Source organism: Ceratotherium simum, chromosome 8, assembly GCF_057802395.1.
Source record: "Ceratotherium simum simum isolate JZ-2026a chromosome 8, ASM5780239v1, whole genome shotgun sequence".
Lineage (NCBI taxonomy): Eukaryota > Metazoa > Chordata > Mammalia > Perissodactyla > Rhinocerotidae > Ceratotherium > Ceratotherium simum.
This window is the reverse complement of record NC_141907.1, coordinates 37,266,163-37,284,768: the sequence shown is the minus strand read 5'-3', so window position 1 is coordinate 37,284,768 and position 18,606 is coordinate 37,266,163. Positions and strand designations below refer to the sequence as shown.

Here is an 18,606-nt window from a genome sequence, read left to right as displayed (position 1 = left end):
ACAATAAAGAAAATCACTGAAACTGAAAGTTGGTTTATGAAAAAGCTAAACAAAATTTACTAACCTTTAGCTAGTCTGACGAAGAAAAAACAAAAGATTCAAACTGCTAAAATCAGGAATAAAGGATGGAATAGTACTACCAATCTTACAGAAATAAAAAGGATTAGAAGTCTGTACCATGAAAGATCATGCCAATAAATTAGATAACCTACATGAAATAGACATATTCTTAGAAATACACAAACTAATATACCTTGATTCAAGAAGAGTAGAAAATATTAACAGCTCTATAAAAGTAGAGAAACTGAGCTAATCATCAAAAAAATACCCATAAAGAAATGCCCAAGAACAGATGGCTTGTCTGTTGAATTCCATCAAATATTTAAGGAGCTAGTACCAATCCTTCATAAAAACTCTTCCAAAGAAAAAAAAAACTGAAAAGGAGTAAACACTTAGCCAAACCTATGAGACCAGTATTACCCAACTCTATGAGACTAACATTCTATGAGACCAGTGTGACCAAAATGAGGCAAAGACATGACAACTAGTAAAAACTTCAGACCAATATCCATTATGAATAGAGATTCCAAAATTCTCAACAAAATACTAGCAAACTATGGTTGACAAAATACTAGCACCCTAAAGATGTCCATGTTCTAACTCCTGGAACCTGTAGGTGTGACAAAGAGGAATTAAGGTAGCACTGGAATATGGTTGTTAATCACGTGAAGTTAAAATAGGAAAATTATCCTGGATGATCTGAGCGGGTCCAACATAATCACAAGTGTCCTTATAAGTGGAACAGGAAGAGAAAGGCAGGGGAGAGAGAGAGAGATTTGAAGAGGCTATGCTGCTGCTGGCTCTGAAGATGAAGGAGGATCCCATGGGCCAAGGATGCAAGCAGCCTCTTAAGGCTGAAAAAGGCAAGGATACAGGTTCCTTCCCTTCCATCCCCTGCAGCCTCTAGAAAGAAGGCAGCCCTGCCAATATATTGATTTTAGCACAATAAGACCCATTTGGACTTCAGACTTCCACAACTGAAAGACAATGATTTCGTGTTGTTTTAAGCCACTATTTGTGGTAATTTCTCATAGCAGTAGTAGGAAACTATTATATCAACCTAATCTAGCATCATATAAAAAGGATATATACCATGACCAAATGGAATTTATACTAGGAAAGCAAGGTTGGTTCAACACGCAAAATTCAATCAAAGAAATATACCATATTAAGAGAATAAAGGACAAAAATAAATGATCATCTCAACAAGCAAAAAAAATGTATTTGACAACCTCCAACACATTTTCATGATAAAAATACTAAAACTTTGGAATAAAAAGGAACTTCCTCAATATGATAGAGGGCAAATATAAAAAACCCACAGATAACATTATAATTAATGGTGAAAAATTGAAGCCTTTCCCCTAAAATCAGGAAAAATACAAGGATGTCCTTTTTCACCACTTCTATTCAATATTATATTAAAGGCTCTGCCAAGTGCAATTATATAAGAAATATAAATAAAAGACACCCAGATTGGAGATAAGAAATAAAACTATTTCTATTTGTAGATCATATGATCTTCTATAGACAGAAAATCCTAAAGAATCCATAATAAAATTGGTAGGGTTAAAAAGTGAGTTTAGAAAGTTTGCAGGATGCAAGACTAATACACAAAAATCGATTATATTTCTATATCCTAACAATGAACAATCTGAAAATAAAATTAAGAAATAAAGTCTATTTTAAAAGATCACCAAAAAGAATAAAATATTTCAGAATAAATTTAGTGAAAAATTGCAAAACTTGTACACTAAAAATATCATTGCAATAAATTAAAGAAGACTAAATAAATGAAAAAACATCCAGTATTCATGGATTGGAAGATTTAATACTAATAAGATATTTATCCCCAAATCTATCTACAGATGAAATGCAATTCCTATCAAAATCCCAGCTGTCTTTTTTATTGCAAAAATTGACAAGATGATCCTATAATTCATACGAAAATTCAAGGAGTTTAGAATAGCTAAAATAATCTTGAAAAAGAACAAAGTTCATGAAATCACACTTATATTTCAAAATAATAGAAAGCTACAGTAATCAACTGTGTGGTACATAAGGATAGACCTATAGATCAATGGAGTAGAATCATAGTCCATGAATAAACTTAGATAGTTATCAATAATTAATTTTTGACGGGTAGCAAGACAGTTCGACAGAAAAAGTAGTCTTTTCAAGAAATGGTTCTGTGACAACTGGATTACCACGTGCAAATGACCCCTACCTCACAACATATACTAAAATTAACTCAAAATAAATAAAAAAGTACATGCTATACTATAAAACTCTTAGAAGAAAAATAGGTGTACATCTTTAAGCCCTTGAGCAATGGTTTCTCAGATATGACAACTAATATAAGCAACCAAAGAAAACATTAATAAATTGAACTTCATCAAAATTTTTAAAAATTATGTTTTAAAAGATACTATAAGAAGTAAAAAGACAACTCACAGAATGGGAAAGTACTTGCAAATCATATATTTTATAAGGGTCTAATATTCAGAATATATAAAGAACCATTACAACTTAACAATAAAAAGACAACCCAATTAAAAAGAGAACAAGAGGTTGAATAGACATTTCTCCAAAGAAGATATACAAATGGTCAATAAGCACATGAAAAGATGCTCAACATTATTAGTCACTAGAGAAATGCAAATCAAAACCACAATGAGATACCACTTTAAACCCACTAGTATGGCTATGATAAAAATAGATATATGAAAATCAATACATGTTGATGAGGATGTGGAGAAATTGGAACCCTCATCAATACATGTTGATGAGGATGTGGAGAAATTGGAACCCTCATATATTGTTGATCAGAATGCAACATGGTACAGCTGCTTTAAAAAGCAGGATAGCAGTTCTTCAAAAAATTACACGTGGAGTTACTATGTTACCCAGGAATTCCATTCCTAGATATATGACCAAGTGAATTGAAAGCATATGCTCACAGAAAAACTTGTACATGAATATTCATATCAACATTATTCATAATAGCCAAAAAATAGGAAAAAAACAAATGTCCATACTGATGAATGGATAGACAAAAGTAGTATATCTATACAATGAAATATTATTCAGCCATAAAAAGGAATAAAGTATTGATTGATGCTACCACATGGATGAACCTTAAAAACATTTGCTAAGTGAAGGAAACCAGACACGAAAAGCCACATACTGTATGATTCTATTTACATGAAATGTCCAGAATAGGCAAATCCATAGAGATAGAGAGTAGAATAGTGGTTGCCAGGGTCTGTGGGGAGGGGAAAATGTGGAGTGACTGCCAACGGGTATGGGGTTTCTTTTGGGGGTTATGAAATTTTCTGGAATTAGATAGTGGAGATGATTAGACAACTTCGTGAACATACTGAAAAGCACTGAATTTTACATTTTAGAAACATAAATATTATATATGAATTACCTCTCACTGAAAAAAAATTCAGTGGGAGCAGTAGGTGTATAATTACTATTGACATACTACCTCACATAATCAGAACATTTCTTTAGCAAGATTGTGCTGGCTAGTACAAAATTTTCTTTGATTCATGACACATTTTAAACCAAAAGAGACTTATTGCCTAGTTCTAATGTTTTTATCATAGATTTTGCTTTTCTCTTCCTACAGAAAAAAACAGAAATATTCTGCAATGGAAAATCCCTCTATCTGAACCAAAATCTTCCCTATCTTTTCTAAACCAGTTTCCAAGTTCAGATAACCTTGAATAGAATTTTAAGAACTGTTCTATTCTTTAAGTTCACATTTTTTTTTAAATTGAAGCTTAAATGAATAAGGATGTATAATGTAATTTGTAAAACACAATACAAATGCTGTTTCTTACTAAATATCCCCAAATACTGTAGGCTTACATACAACTGCAATAACAAGATATACCCTACTTTTCTATTAATACTATTCAAATATATTAACAAAAAAGTGCTAGTAAAAAATGTGAAATATAAGATAAAATATTAAAGATCAAATTTTAATTTCTTACCCGTTATAATGGACAAAAATACTAGAGCTAATTAGTTGGTATTATTGAAAAGTATTCATACACATTTACATACTTATATTTAAATTGATATGAATCTTGGTAATCTGTACAGAGCATCTGTAAATATTTTTTTTAATATAAATTTTTAAAAAACCTCTGTGGTTATACATCATCTACCTACGATTTATTCTTTCAAATAAATTTCTCTAAAATGACCAGATTTTTGCTATAACTATTAAGAAGTCAGGGCTTATTGTTTAATTTGTAACCTACTGACTAATAGTACCTTCATGGCTGTCTCTGAGATATGACAAGGTCAAAACATACAAGCATTTAACTTTCAAAACGCAAAAATATGTTTCCTTGGCATGGGGTCCACATGAATTGAATTATTCTTCAGCTTGTCATTATAACCACTGAGAATCTAATGCCAACAGGAAATAGATGCAATCAAATAAAAGGAACTTATGATCAACATTAAATCAGAGCTCCTTAAAAAGATAGCTAATTTATGACTAGAGCAGAAATTATACAAGATGAGCCCGGAGCATCTTGTAGTGCCAGAATGTAAGGAAGTGCTCAAACGCACACACACAATGATGGGGATATGTTAAAGATGACAAAGGGACACAAGAACCAACTGAAAGAGCTCCCAATGGCCAAAGCTAGAACAATTTGAGCAACAAAATATATAAAATGAATTTGATTATAACCCAAAGTACAAAAAAAATCCATAGGCCAACTAATATAAATAAATGTCTGAATAAATATATAAATGGGAGAGAATAGACAAATCTCCCATGCAGAAGAATTCCAAATAATTTGTGTAGATACTCTGACTCAAGAAAGTAGAGCATAATTTTCCACTCCTTAAGTGTGGGCTCCATAATTGAATAAAGTATGAACTTCAGTTATAATGATGTATCAATGTTGGTTTTTAATTGTGACAAATGTACCATATTAATGCCAAGTGTTAATGGTGTTCGGCATATAGGAACTTTGTAGTGTCTTTACAACTTTTCTACATATCTAAAAGTAATCTAAAATAAAGAATTTATATTTTAAAAATAGAGTCTGTGCAGGTTGATGTAAACTCAAGGAGACGAGAATAGAAGACTTGAACATTTTTCTCCCACCACACACAGGGAAGTGAATGACATCTTTCAAGCCACCTAGAAGTGTGTGTGTGTGGAGGGGGTGTCCTTAAATAGCAAAGAGAGAAAAAATGAGGAAATTATTCAAACAAGAATCAGAAGAAAACAAATATATAGGATGAGGATGAAGGCAATAGAAAGGATAACGCAATGAGTTGTTCCAAACAAGAAATATTTTCATATCAAACACTGTGTATTGTGATACAGTTTTCCATATCTATTAATATTACAGGCTAGTACATTAAAAACTGTATATACTGTACTTCTTAGGAAATTAAAGGGATTTTTCAAAGGCATTTTTTTTTTTAATTTTCTCCTAGTTCACTGATATTGAACTTTTCTCCTACTTAATTCTTTCCTCACAAGATTTAGGCCAATGACTCAAAATTTAGCATTCGTGCAATTTTCTAGAAACAGGAATTATATGGGAAGGATGCAGCTTGTTTAAAATTCAGATTGCAGGGCCAGCCTGGTGGTGCAAGCAGTTAAGTGCACGCACTCTGCTGTGGTGGCCTGGGGTTCACCGGTTCGGATCCCAGGCGTGCACTGACACACCGTTTGTCAAGCCATGCTGTGGCGGCGTCCCATATAAAGTGGAGGAAGATGGGCATGGATGTTAGCCCAGGGCCAGTCTGCCTCATCAAAAAGAGCAGGATTGGCAGATGTTAGCTCAGGGCCAATCTTCCTCACAAAAAAATAAATAAATAAAATAAAATAAAATTCAGATTGCAGTCTACTCTCACCACTGATTCTAACTGGGTTGATCTCTGGTACAATTGTGCTGGAAGAAGTTCATGCTGATTATCTTCAGAGTTCAACTTTGGAAATAGGAATTTATTAAAATCACCATGAAAACCTTATTTGTTTTATCTCATAAAAATCTAGTTTTATGCACATACAGTTCTGCTTTTCAGGAAATGAAGAAATGGAGAATAATGGACAGATTTTAATCCCTTAAAGCACAGTATTTGTATTTTTAATTGGACCTTCTAGGAATCCCATATTTTTATTTAATTTGATAACACATTGAAGTTAATGAGAGAGATATTTGAAAGAAAGAATAAGTTTTCAATTTTAAATATGTTACCAAGGGTCTGAAAATATACCTGTAGAGTTCTAGAAGTCTAAAAAAAGATCAGTTATGCAAGATGAGTAAGTTCTAGAGATCTGTTGTACAACATCATGCCTACAGTTACCAATACTGTATTGCGCACGTAGAGGAGGAAGAACTATTCCTCTACCCTCTAGGTTCTTCTGGCTGGCCTAAGAATTAAATTGACATGAGACAAAATAACAGGAGAAAATCAAACAAAGTTTAGTAACATATATGCATGGGAGAAACCCAGGAAAACTGAGTAACTTGTCAAAATGGCTGAAGCCACCACCTTAAATATCATCTTTAGCTAAAGACAATGGAGGAGGTTGCCAGTAATGGTTTGGGACTTCAAAGAGGAGGAAGGCAATTCATAAGGAAATGGAAAAGAAAATGTTTAGTAAACAAATGTTTGCTGGGCCATCTAGAGACAATGTGACCCAAGAGAGAACTCTGAAAAAAATGGGCCTAGCAAGGTTCCTCCCGGTCTACCACACCTAGAGTTATCTAGTGTGATAGCTCCTTCCTAGGACAGACCTTTTCTCTTCAATTCTTTTAGGCAGTTAGGAGGAAGGTCGAAGTTTCTTTCCGAGTCTTTTGTTATTAAAAATAATCATGCCAGAGAGACATATTTTGGGTTGCAAATTCTTTTCCCCCACATGCACTTAAAAATTTGTAAAGAGAGTAGATCTCATTAAGTACTAAAATAAAATAAAAAATAAAATAAATCCTAAATAAGTCTTAAAAAACAATAGCCACCAAAAATAATCCTTGTTATTTGGGCCTCAAGTAGAAATCTAGTAAGGGAGAGTCTATAGAACTGGAAGTTATATAAATCTAGATATTATTTGTTGTACAATATTGGGTAAGCTACTTAAACCCTTTGCACTTTAGTTTTCTTATATTTAATATGGAATAGTATTTAAAGCATAGAATTCTTAGACTTATTCATTGAGATATTATATGGAAAGCATCTGGTCAATCCTCCGGCACATACCTGGCACTGGTAGCCAGCAATATAGTAGATCCATTCACTCATTGTATTAAATTTAGGAATAGTAGCCCTCACAAGTTAAAATTTGTTAAAATGTTAAATGCCATGAACAGGGCATTTAAAAATTGACCATAGGGGCCAGCCCGGTGGCACAGCGGTTGAGTGCACATGCTCCGCTTTGGTGGCCCAGGGTTCTCAGGTTGGGATCCCAGGCGCAGACCAATGCACTGCTTGTCAAGCCATGCTGTGGCAGCTTCCCATATAAAGTAGAGGAAGATGGGCACGGATGTTAGCCCAGGGTCAGTCTTCCTCAGCAAAAAGAGGAGGCTTGGCATGGATGTTAGCTCAGGGCTGATCTTCCTCACATACACACACAAAAATTGACCATAGGCCACTACATTTCACAGACGGAGATATCGAATTTTAAATAAATTAAATAATGTGCCCTAAGACAGATTCCGTTAGCACTGAGTTCAGGCCCACAACCAGAAACCTAGACAGCCAGGCCAGTGACATGTACCCTACAGTATACCACCCAGGAATAATGTTTCCTACTATTGTTACAATGACCAAAGGTGACTCAAATTGGAAAAATCACATTTCTAGTCAGTATAGCTATGTACATGAACTTTTCAGGAAAATGAATACAGAAGGCCAGAAAGGTACCTAAATACGTCCATTTTTTGAAAGGCAGATTTCTTTCTAGTTAACTGTAGTATGACAAGGGTATTGTTTTTTTTCATTTTAGAATCTTTTGGTAATGCAAAATGGCAAATTGTCATTTAAATTCAAGCTTAAGTTCTACCCAAAACAGTAGGAGGTATAGTTAATCCTTACTTAAGCTGGTGAATTTTCATTTTCCCTATCCAGGATATTATAGTGGATTCAACTTGCTGAAATCTCCTTAGGATATGGTCATGATTATATTATTCAGCTGATTCAATAAACAGGAAGAATGAGTACTAACCCCTCCAGGGAACTGGTTGAAAAAATTATCCCCAGGATGGCACTAGCAATTATTTACTTTGCTTGAAATTTTTTCCATTTTTGGATAGAATATATTTAATATAATAAATATAAAAAGATCTGAAGACTTGGGCATTATCTACAAAGACAGTTAAATATAACTCAACAATTGTGAGGGATGAGATTTCTAACACAACTTGATTCAAATGTGTCAACAGAAACTTCCCTTTTCTACCATACGAGTTTCTTTTTTCCCATGACAATTGAGCAAAGATCATAAGAGATGCAGATATTTAATAAAAGAGAGTGGGACAAAGGATTTCAGACGAATACATTATTCCGGAGCATGTAGCTGATATTGGAATGCCATGCCCAGTGCCCTCTTCTCTTGACTATTTAAACCCTCTTGGATATCTACATCTCTGCCTTTAGGATCTCATTCAATCACATGGCTAAATATCAACACAAGCTGATGATTCTCCAGTTTATATCTCCTACACTAACTTCTTCCCTGAGTTCCAGACTTACACATCAAACTGACAATCCAATCTCCATTTGAATATTTAATTGATATTTCAAAATGAACCTGAAAAAAAAGAGAGAGAGAGAAAACTCTAGGTTTTCTGGAAAAAAAAAAAAAGGAAAAAAAACAATAAGAAAAACCCCTATCCATAATTTACTATTATGGAAGGATCTCAGTAAACAGCTCCACGAATTACTCAATTATTTAAGCAAAAAACCTAGAGTATATTTTTGACTCTTCTCTGTCTTCCGTACCCTGTATCCAATCCATTAGCGAATCTGTTCTACTTTTAAAATATATCCATAATCCATCGCTTCTTATCTTCTCTACTCATAGTGCCCTAGTCCAAGCCATTAACACTGCTCACCCAGATTCCTACAACAGCCTCTATGCTCATTGCCCTCTCTTAAATCCATTTGCCACATAGCAAATTGATCCTTAGATTTGGCATTTTCATTTTTATGAGCTTCCCATAGCTTCATATTGTAAGCAGAACAAAATCCAATTCTTACTTTAACTTAAAAGGCCAATGAGATGGGCCCTGCCTGTCTCTACTCTCTTAACTCTATCCACACTGGCCTTCTTCTAAGGAACCTTTGCACTTTCTGCTTCATCTCCCCAGATAGATCTACCCCTGGCTCATAATCCAAGCTGCTTTGCATCATTTATGTCTTGGCTTAAATAACCTTTCGAGAGAATGATTTATAGAATTAATGTCTAACTCTAAATAGAAGCTGAGGAAGCAAAGACTAGTGTATAGGAGGGAAAATGCAGGTGAGTTCAGTGGAAACTTCTCCCCCCTACTGATAGGTAGAGGAAAATGGGTGTAGTAAATTCTTTTGGATGGAGAAGTGTGTCTTCTCTATTCTTCAATTTTTCTTCAGCAGAAGCTCCTGTAACCCACCTGGTTTCATTTCTAGTTGCTTCACCAAAATTGTCCCCAAAGAACAAGGAGCAACTTAATCTGATAAACTGGGCATGTGTATCCCTGCCCCTCTCTCTCCCCACAAGAAGCCCTGCTCTGCTGGATCCTCGTTGCTACACATTTTATACAGATTGCATCTGCCTTCTAACTGAGTAGGTAAATCTGCCTACATCTCACTGAGCTGCAGATATAAGCCATATCTTAATATCTACTTCATCTGTAAAACAAATTCTATCTTGGTCCATATTTGCCTTACACCATTTTATACGTATTTTTAACTGCTCCCATACTCCAACAGAGAAGACGAATGGCATCTGTCAGAACCTCTCAAACTCCAAATGGAGCAAGGGCTCTTCCACCACGGACAACTAAAATGAACTACAGCTGGCTGCAAGCCATGTCTGAAACGAAGCCTTGGTGTGAGCTGGAACTAAGCACTTCTAGAAAGTTCTTCTTCCGGGTTAGAAGAAAAATTAATAATGGAACCTTAATTTAAAGAGCTTTATATGACTCTAGCTCACAGCATATAGGAGGGCTCAATAATTATTGTTGAAGTGTCACCGGCACCAGTCAGATGGGTGTGGTGAGGTCCCAGGTTCTTGGTCCAAAAATACAAAAGAATTTGAGAGTGGACACACAGCAGAAGTTTTAACAGAGGAGGATTTATGAGCAAAGTGAAAGTACACCCCCAAGGGGAGGGGTGGGCAGGCTCTAGGTAAGTAACTGCCCCGAAGTTGTGGTGGTAATCAGCTTTGGAAGGTTGGGTCCCTGGGACAGGTGAGGGTCTTGGAAGGTGGACCAACCGGGGCATTGTCTCCACCCCCACGTCGGGATGGGGAGATTTTTTCCTTACGTAGGCATCTCTGGAACTGTCATGGCGGTGATCACCCAAAAGGGGGGTCAAAACTGCAATGCAAATGAGGATATAATGAGGCTTGGGGCTACTCTCCGTCAGGATCGGGGGGAGTGCTGCACGTCCAAAGAGCCGCTGCCCAGTAATTAGGATGCTGCACCTGGTGGAGTGACCTTGCTCCCAGCCTTTATCTAGCTTCCTGTCTATCTCGGAAGCAATGAGCAAATGAATGGTGATGTTTCCCTCAGGTGGCGCTAGATGCACATAATTCAACACTAGAGGGACACAGTCTATTTGTCCCCAGAGATACAAAAACAGCAGTAAAGCATCCATATCCACATGGAGGAAGAGCCAAGTTGAAGAGGATGAAAGACTAATAACAACTGTTCCAGCAGACAAAATTTCTAGACAATGATGACAGATGGATTCTTTCAGAAACCAGCAGCAGTATATATACCGGGGTAATTTAGAGGATGCACACAGCAAGCCAGCAGTGAAGAGGTATATGAGAACATGAGAAAAATGGCAATTTGAGAGAAATCAACAGAAAATAGATTTATTTTTAGTACATCCTCCAAACCTGGAGAAATACTTCTCCCAACAGCTTCCTTTTAAGTTACTGCACCTGTTGAATTATATTTTACTAATTGCCTTCTTTTCTCCTGGCCTCCCTGAGGTTGGAATTAAAAATTACCCAGTAGTCTAGGAAATGTTTTCTTGAACTTTTATTTAACCTCCAGAAAATAGTGAGTCTAACAAAAAATAAAATGAAAAATAAAAGAACTGAAAATGGATTATTCACATTTTTATTCAATTATTTAGCTAGCTTCTTAGATTAAACAATGATTCCATAAAAGTATGAAACTCTTACTTTGTTAATTTCCACGAGGCGTTTAAAAATTCCGGTGACTCTTTCCTGAGCAAAAACTAGCCTCTTGGGAAGAGCTCCCAATTCACAGCTGCTTAGCTTCACATTATCATGTATTGCTATCATAGTAGCCTGAATTGTCTCTTTGAAGATCAATTTCCTAGTGAGCAATCAGATGAAGAGTAGTCAATTTAATTTAGTCACTTTAATGATCCCGATAACTGGAATAGTGCTGGTAATTTTGGTGATTAAAATGACAAATACAATTCAATTATGCAAAATTGACATAGCTCAGTGCTTGGCTGTGATGTTAACACACATACACAAACAAAAATGCCTTTGAGCCTGACCAAAGCACTTTGTGGATACAGTCCATAACCGCCCCTCTCTTGCCATTGCATTGCATGCCAAGGGTCTATCATTTTTGACTGCTCCATCATAATAATGTATTTTCCACATTCCTGACACAGCATTATTTTAGTGAAAAAATAAATCAAATTGCACCCTACCACAATCATATAGAATTTAGAGGTAGAGTTCTGACAATATGATTAAAGTAATTATAATCACTTATCACTCTGGTGGAAAAAGGTTCCTTTATTTTCAAAACAAACATAATGCCATATAATTTGCAATTTTGAAGAACATTTTAGAAAAAGGAAATCTGGAACACCTGTTGTTGTCAAGGCTCAGGAAAACTGCCAGTAGCATTTTAAATGGTGTCTTTACCTGTTTCACACAACAGCTGAGTCTCACCATCTGGGCCAGGCTGAAATTTCCATGAGTTCAGCCAAATTGTCAGAATGGCTTCCTTTTGCTGGTCCTTCAAGCAATGGGCTGCTTGGGAAAACTAAAAATACATTTGCCATCAGACAGCCATCTCTGAAGGCATGAAGCCCAAGTGCCATAAAACGATGGAAAGAGTATTGGGCTTACACACCGTATAATCATTTCTAGTGTAGCACCGTATTAGAATCGGGGATTAAGCCAACAGAGCATGTTTGTTTAGAATTGTGATAATTGCTGGGTGCAAAGCAGTATAAAATCATTTATCAAAATGGAACATTGCGTTTTCCTAATGGGCAACTAAATAAATAAGCTTGTCATGAATGTTTGAACAAGTCAAACAACAGAACACTTTAGCGCAAAAACAACATATACTTTCAGATCATAATCTTTTCCTGTGTGGCACTTTAGACAATACCAATGAAATTCAACTGCACTGAAACTATTTTATCCTCAGAGACTATGGAGATTTTAACTTCAGAATTATTGATTAAGATGAAAACAAAAATCAGAAAATTATTGACCTGTAGAATGGGCCACATTTTATTAATGAGGTGTAATTTACAAACAGATCTTAAGCACAGATCTTAAGTGTAACATCTCGATATGTTTTACAAGTGCCTGCATCCATGTACCTGTAGGGGAACAGAATTTGCTACCCCGAAATGTGTCTCTTTGGTTAATTGTTTTTTTGTTTTTTTTTTATGAGGAAGATCAGCCCTGGGCTAACATCTGCCAATCCTCCTCTTTTTTTTTCTGAGGAAGACTGGCCCTGGGCTAACATCCATGCCCATCTTCCTCCACTTTATATGGGACGCTGCCACAGCATGGCTTGACAAGCGGTGCATGGGTGCATGCCCAGGATCTGAACCGGCGAACCCTGGGCCACTGCAGCAGAGCACGTGCACTTAACCGCTTGTGCCACCAGACCAGCCCTTAATTATTTTTAAGAACAAAAAACTCGGGAAAAACTTGACCTTCTCCCTAACTGCCTAAAAGAATTTTAGAAGGCCTATTTCAGGAAGGAGCTATCACACCATAGATAACTATAGTATAATATGAACCAGGTGTGGTAGACAGGGAGGAACCTAGCAAGGCCCATTTGATCAAAATCCTCTCCATGTCCCATTGTCTCTGCAAGGCATGGTAAACATTTGCTTACCAAACATTTGCGTTTCCATCTCCATGTAAATTGCCTTCCTCCCTTTTGAAGTCCCAAACCACTATACCCACAACATCTTCTTTTGTCTTTAGCTGAAGATGGTATTTAAGGTGGTGGTGTCAGCTATTTTGGTGAATTATGCAGTTTTCCTACATTCGTCCCGTGTATATATGTTATTAAACTTGTTTGATTTTCTCCTATTACTCTGTCTCATGTCAATTTAGTTCTTAGACCAGCCAGAAGAACCTAGAAGGGTAGAGAAAAATTTCTTCCACCTGTACATACCACACATAGACACCAAGATAAAAAATATTTCCATCAACCCATGAATTTCCCTCTTCATGCTGTTCCCAGTGAATCTCCACTCCACCTGCACAAACTACTACTGTTCTAATTCCTTACACCAGATTTACCTGTTATAAAATTTCATATAAATGGAATCACACAGTTTTTACTTTTTTGTGTCTAGCTTATCGGTTTTGGTTGTATCTGTCATTGTCTGTTTAAGTACTATTTCATTATATAAATATACATTTGATTTATATATTTTTCTGGTTGAAAGGCATTTAGGTTGTATCCAGTTTCTGTCTATTTTCAATAAAACTGCTATGAACATTACTGATAAGTCTTTTGTGGATATATGTTTGGGATTTTCTTGGGTAAATATAGCAGAGATGTATGTTTATAAGAAATTGCCAAACCTTTCCCCAAAATGGCTGCACCATTTTACACTCCCACCAGCAGTGTATGAAATTCCTGTTTGTTTTATGTCCTCATCAATCTTTAATACTGTCAGTCTTTTTAATTTTAACCACCTATATAATATCTTATGTGTCTTTAATTTGCTTTACCTAAATAACTATTAGTGGTTAGTTATTAATATAATAACTACTTATTCATATACTTATTTGCCCTATGTGCATCTTCTTTCCTGAAATGTCTTTTTACGTCTCTGGCCCTTTTTTATATGAGGTTGTCTTTCTTAGTATTAATTTGTAGGAGTAGTTTATATATTCTGAATACAAATCTTTTGTCAGATTTTTGCATTGCAAATATTTTCTTTTAGTCAGTTGTTTACCTATTTATTTTTAATGGCATCTTTGTAAGATATTTTGATGAAATCTAATTTATAATTTATTGTTTGTTAGTTTTTGATTCCTAAAAACTATTTGCCTACCCCAAGGTCGGAAAGATATTTTCCCACTTTTTTCCTAGAGCTTTATAATTAGAGCTTTTATGCTTAGTTGTATGATTTATTTTGAAATAATTTTTGGTATGTTATAATGTAGAATTTGAGGTTTTTCTGTCTTTTCTTCCTAAAATGTTTAATAGAATTCACCTGGAAATCCATCTGGGTCTGAAGGTTTCTCTTGGAGATTTTTTTAATCATGAATACCAATACTTTTACAAACAGAAAGGTATTCTAATTTTTTATTTCTTCTTGTGTCAATTTTGTGTTTGTTCATTTCATCTGAATTGTCAATTTTATTGGCATAAATTTTTCATAATAGTCCTTATTAAGTAGTTTATAACTTTAGGATCTCAGTTTCGCTCCCTTTTTCATTTCTGACGTTTATCTTTTGTATATTTTTTTCACTTTAGTCAGGAGTTTATCAATTTTATTGATGTTTTCAGAGAAATTACTTCAGATTTCATTGGTTTTCTCTATTTCTTTGTTTTCTCGTTCATTGATATCTACATTTATCTTTATTATTTTCTTCATTTTACTAACAATTTTTAGTTTCTTCTTTCTCTAACTTCATAAAGTGGAAGCTTAGATCATTGATTTTAAAACTTTGTTTATAATACAACATTTAGGATACAAATTTCCTTATAAGCACTTTTTTATCCATTTTCCACAAATTTTTACATGCTTTTATTATCATTTAGTCCAAAATATTATTACTTTGACTCGTGATATCACCTTTGCCCCACTGGTTATTTAGCAGTATATCTTTTTTATTTACAAATATTAAGATTTTCTAGATATCTTTTTGTTATGGATTTTTAATTTAATTCAACTGTGATCATAGGGTATACTCTTTAAGATTACAATCTTTTGAAATTTAGGGAGGCATTTTATGACCCAGCAGAGGGTCCATCATGGTGAATGTTCCATGTACATGAGAGAAAAAAAATGAATTCTGCAGTTCTAGGGTGTATCGTTTTATAAATGTCGATTGAGTTGGTTGATAGTATTGTTCAGATCTTCTATATCCTTATTGATTTTTTTGGCTATATTTTTTCTTTCAAATACTAAAAGAAGAATTTTAAAATCTCCAAAAATGATTCTCACTTTGTCTTTTACTCTTTTAAATTCTGTCATTTTTTGTTTCATTACTTTGAAGCCGCATTATTAAAAGCATACGTATTTAAGATTGTCTGTTTGATGCATTGATTCTTTTACCATAATGTAATGTCCCTCTCTATCGCTGATAATATAGTTTCTCTTAAAGTCTACTTCGATATTATTTATACGGCCACTCCAGCTTTCTTATGGTTAATGTTTTTCTAGCTTTTTTATTCCTTCCACTTTTAACCCTTTGGTAACACTTTATCAAAATGCATCTCTTATAAGCAGTTTGTAATTCTTTTTTACTTTTAGTCAAATGCAACATTCTATATCTTTGAATCAAAGATTTAATCTATTTGTATTCACTGTAATTATTGATTTGATGCATTTAGTTCTACTATCTTGTTGTTTGCTTTTAATTTTTCCAATATGTTCTTTTTTCTTCCTTCCCTGTCTTCTTTGCATTAATCAAATATTCAAATATTTTTTACCATAGCAATTTATTGCCACTATTTTTCATCACTCTCCATTCACTCCATTACAGAAGGGATCTCTTGACATAAATAGTACAAGATGGCCAAACACATAATACCCAATACTGGACATATAAGACAGGCAAGAATTTTTTAGTCACATATACTCACAGCCTTAGGGGAGGCGAACACTGTAAGCCATGCAGGGCTACATGGGATTGCACTCCCCATGTAAACCAGCATGGGCTGCAGGAGGCAGGCTTTGTAGTGACAAGAGTGTGGGTAATACTTGCCTCCTGCAAGAGGATGTGATTGGCTTGTTTGAGTAATTTTGTGAGTTGGCGGAGAAATGAAACATATTAGGTTGAACACCCCATAGGGTGCAAGTGGTCCAGCTGATGGGGAACTAACCAGGTGGGGAGCCTTTTCTGCTGAGTAGGAGGCATATTTAGTGAGAGCAGGGAAACTCAAGGCTAGGCCTTTAGGGCCTTGTGAGATTCAAAGATGTCAAGGATGTCTATCATGAATTAATATCATACCACTTTACATACAATTTAATAACCTTACAGAGGTATAAGATCTATTTACCAGTCTCTTATATTTTGTGCTAATTTAAGCATTCATTTTATGTCTACATATGTTATGAACTTCACAATAGAATATTATTAATTTAAATCATCAAATACCTTTTGTAAAAATTTTAGAAAACAAGAAAATATTTTATTTTACCATGTATTTATAATTTCTGATGCCCTATTTTCCTTTGTGTATACCTCAGTATTTATATACTGTCATCATTCCTTGGCTTGAAGAACCTCTTTTACTACTTCTGATATCATTAATCTGTTGGGGACAAATTCTTCCAGTTCTTATTTTTCTAGAATGTCATTATTTCACCATAATTTCTGAAGAATAGCTTAGCTGAATATAGAATTCGAGGTTGACAGTTTCTTTTTTTTTCTTTCTGCACTTAATAATGCATTTCCATTGCCCTCTGGATTACATTGTTCTTAACAAAAAATCAGCTTTTATTCTTATCTTTGTTCCTATCTATGTTATGTGTCTATTTTTTCTCTGCCTGCTTGTAAGATGTTTTCTTTCTCTTTGATTTTCAGGTGTTTGTATAATATGCCTATTTGATAATTTTTGTCATTGTTATCTTACTATAGCATCACGGAGCTTCTTGGATCAGGAGGATTGATAATTTTTCATCAAATTTGAAAAATTTCTGTCATTTTTTTCAACGAGTTTTCATGACATATTATCTCTTGCCTTTCCTTCTGGGTCTCTAATTACATATACATTTAATTGTTTGACATTTTTCCATAGGTCTCTGACTGTATGTTCAGCTTTTCAGCCTTGTATCTGCTGTGCTTTAGTTTGTGTGGTCTATACTCACTAATCTACAAGTTTACTAATCTTTTCTTCTGCAATGCGAGTTTTTAAATGATATGTAGTGATTATTTTTAGATATCTCATTTCTCAGTTCTAGAATTTCATTTGAGTCTTTCCTACAGTTTCCATTTCTCTAACATTCTCCATCTTTTTCCTTAATATTTTTACCTTTTTTATAAATCCTTAAAAAATTTATAATTACTAAATTAAAGAATTAATCTGCTAATTCTGTTATTTCCATATTCTTTAAATCTGTGTTATTGACTGATTTCCTATTAACAGGTCTCATTTTCCTGCTTCTTCAATTTTGACTGGATATTGAGCATTATGGATGCCACATTGATGATTGTGAATAGTGTTCCATTTTCTTTTGACAAGAAGCTAATTTAATGACAGGTCATCTTGTCCTTTTGAGGTGTTTTTAAAAGATTTTTTTTTTTTAGTGTGAATCTAAAGAAGCCCAAATTCTAAGGCTAGATTATTCTTGCTCCTCGGGCATGGCTTTTCTGCCATCTCAATTGAATGCTCTGGGACTTTGGTGAGATCTCTCCACTCTAATTATTTTGGAATTCCTACATCTCCTTGAAATTTGTGACCAGTGGAATTTCCATTTGGTTCAAAGTTTCCCAATTCTCTGCTGTTCTTTGCAAAGCTTCAGAGAGTCTTACTCTATGAATGCATAGCTTGAACATTTTGCCCTCCTCTCCAATGCCCTTTCTCACAAATTACAGCCACCTCTGCAGCCTCAACCTTTAATTGTCACCTCCTGAGCTCAGTGAGACTGCCACACACTGGACTCCACTTTCCTCATGCCGTTGTCCAGAAAGTCCTTCTGGGCAGAGAACCAGGAAGTTTCTGTGGTGCCTCATGTGTCTTTGTTCTCTCAGGGATTCTATCCTGCACTGACTTCAGTTCCAGAGCCAATAGTTAGTTTACATGCTTTGTCTGTAACAAGTTACTTCATGATTATAGCAAGCAAAAGTTGTGAGCAGCAATTTGAGTTCTTGTGAGTATTGAAATTACAGTCAGTAATTTCAGTTTTATAGTGCCTGAA

At 34.8% G+C, this 18,606-nt stretch overlaps 1 long non-coding RNA gene across 2 annotated transcripts in view; it reads right to left on the bottom strand.

Moving 5' to 3' along the window:
- LOC147916435 (uncharacterized) overlaps positions 1 to 18,606 on the bottom strand; it is a 101,389-nt gene that overhangs the window by 56,529 nt on the left and 26,254 nt on the right. The window contains exons 3-5 of one of the 2 annotated variants that reach the window (XR_015552910.1): positions 12,173 to 12,293; positions 11,447 to 11,603; positions 10,578 to 10,628 (exon numbers count right to left, since the gene is read on the bottom strand). The exons of the other annotated variant lie outside the window; for it this stretch is intronic. This is a non-coding gene — a long non-coding RNA (uncharacterized LOC147916435). Of the gene's footprint in view, positions 1 to 10,577; positions 10,629 to 11,446; positions 11,604 to 12,172; positions 12,294 to 18,606 lie in introns of those variants that run through there. 2 annotated transcript variants of the gene reach the window in all.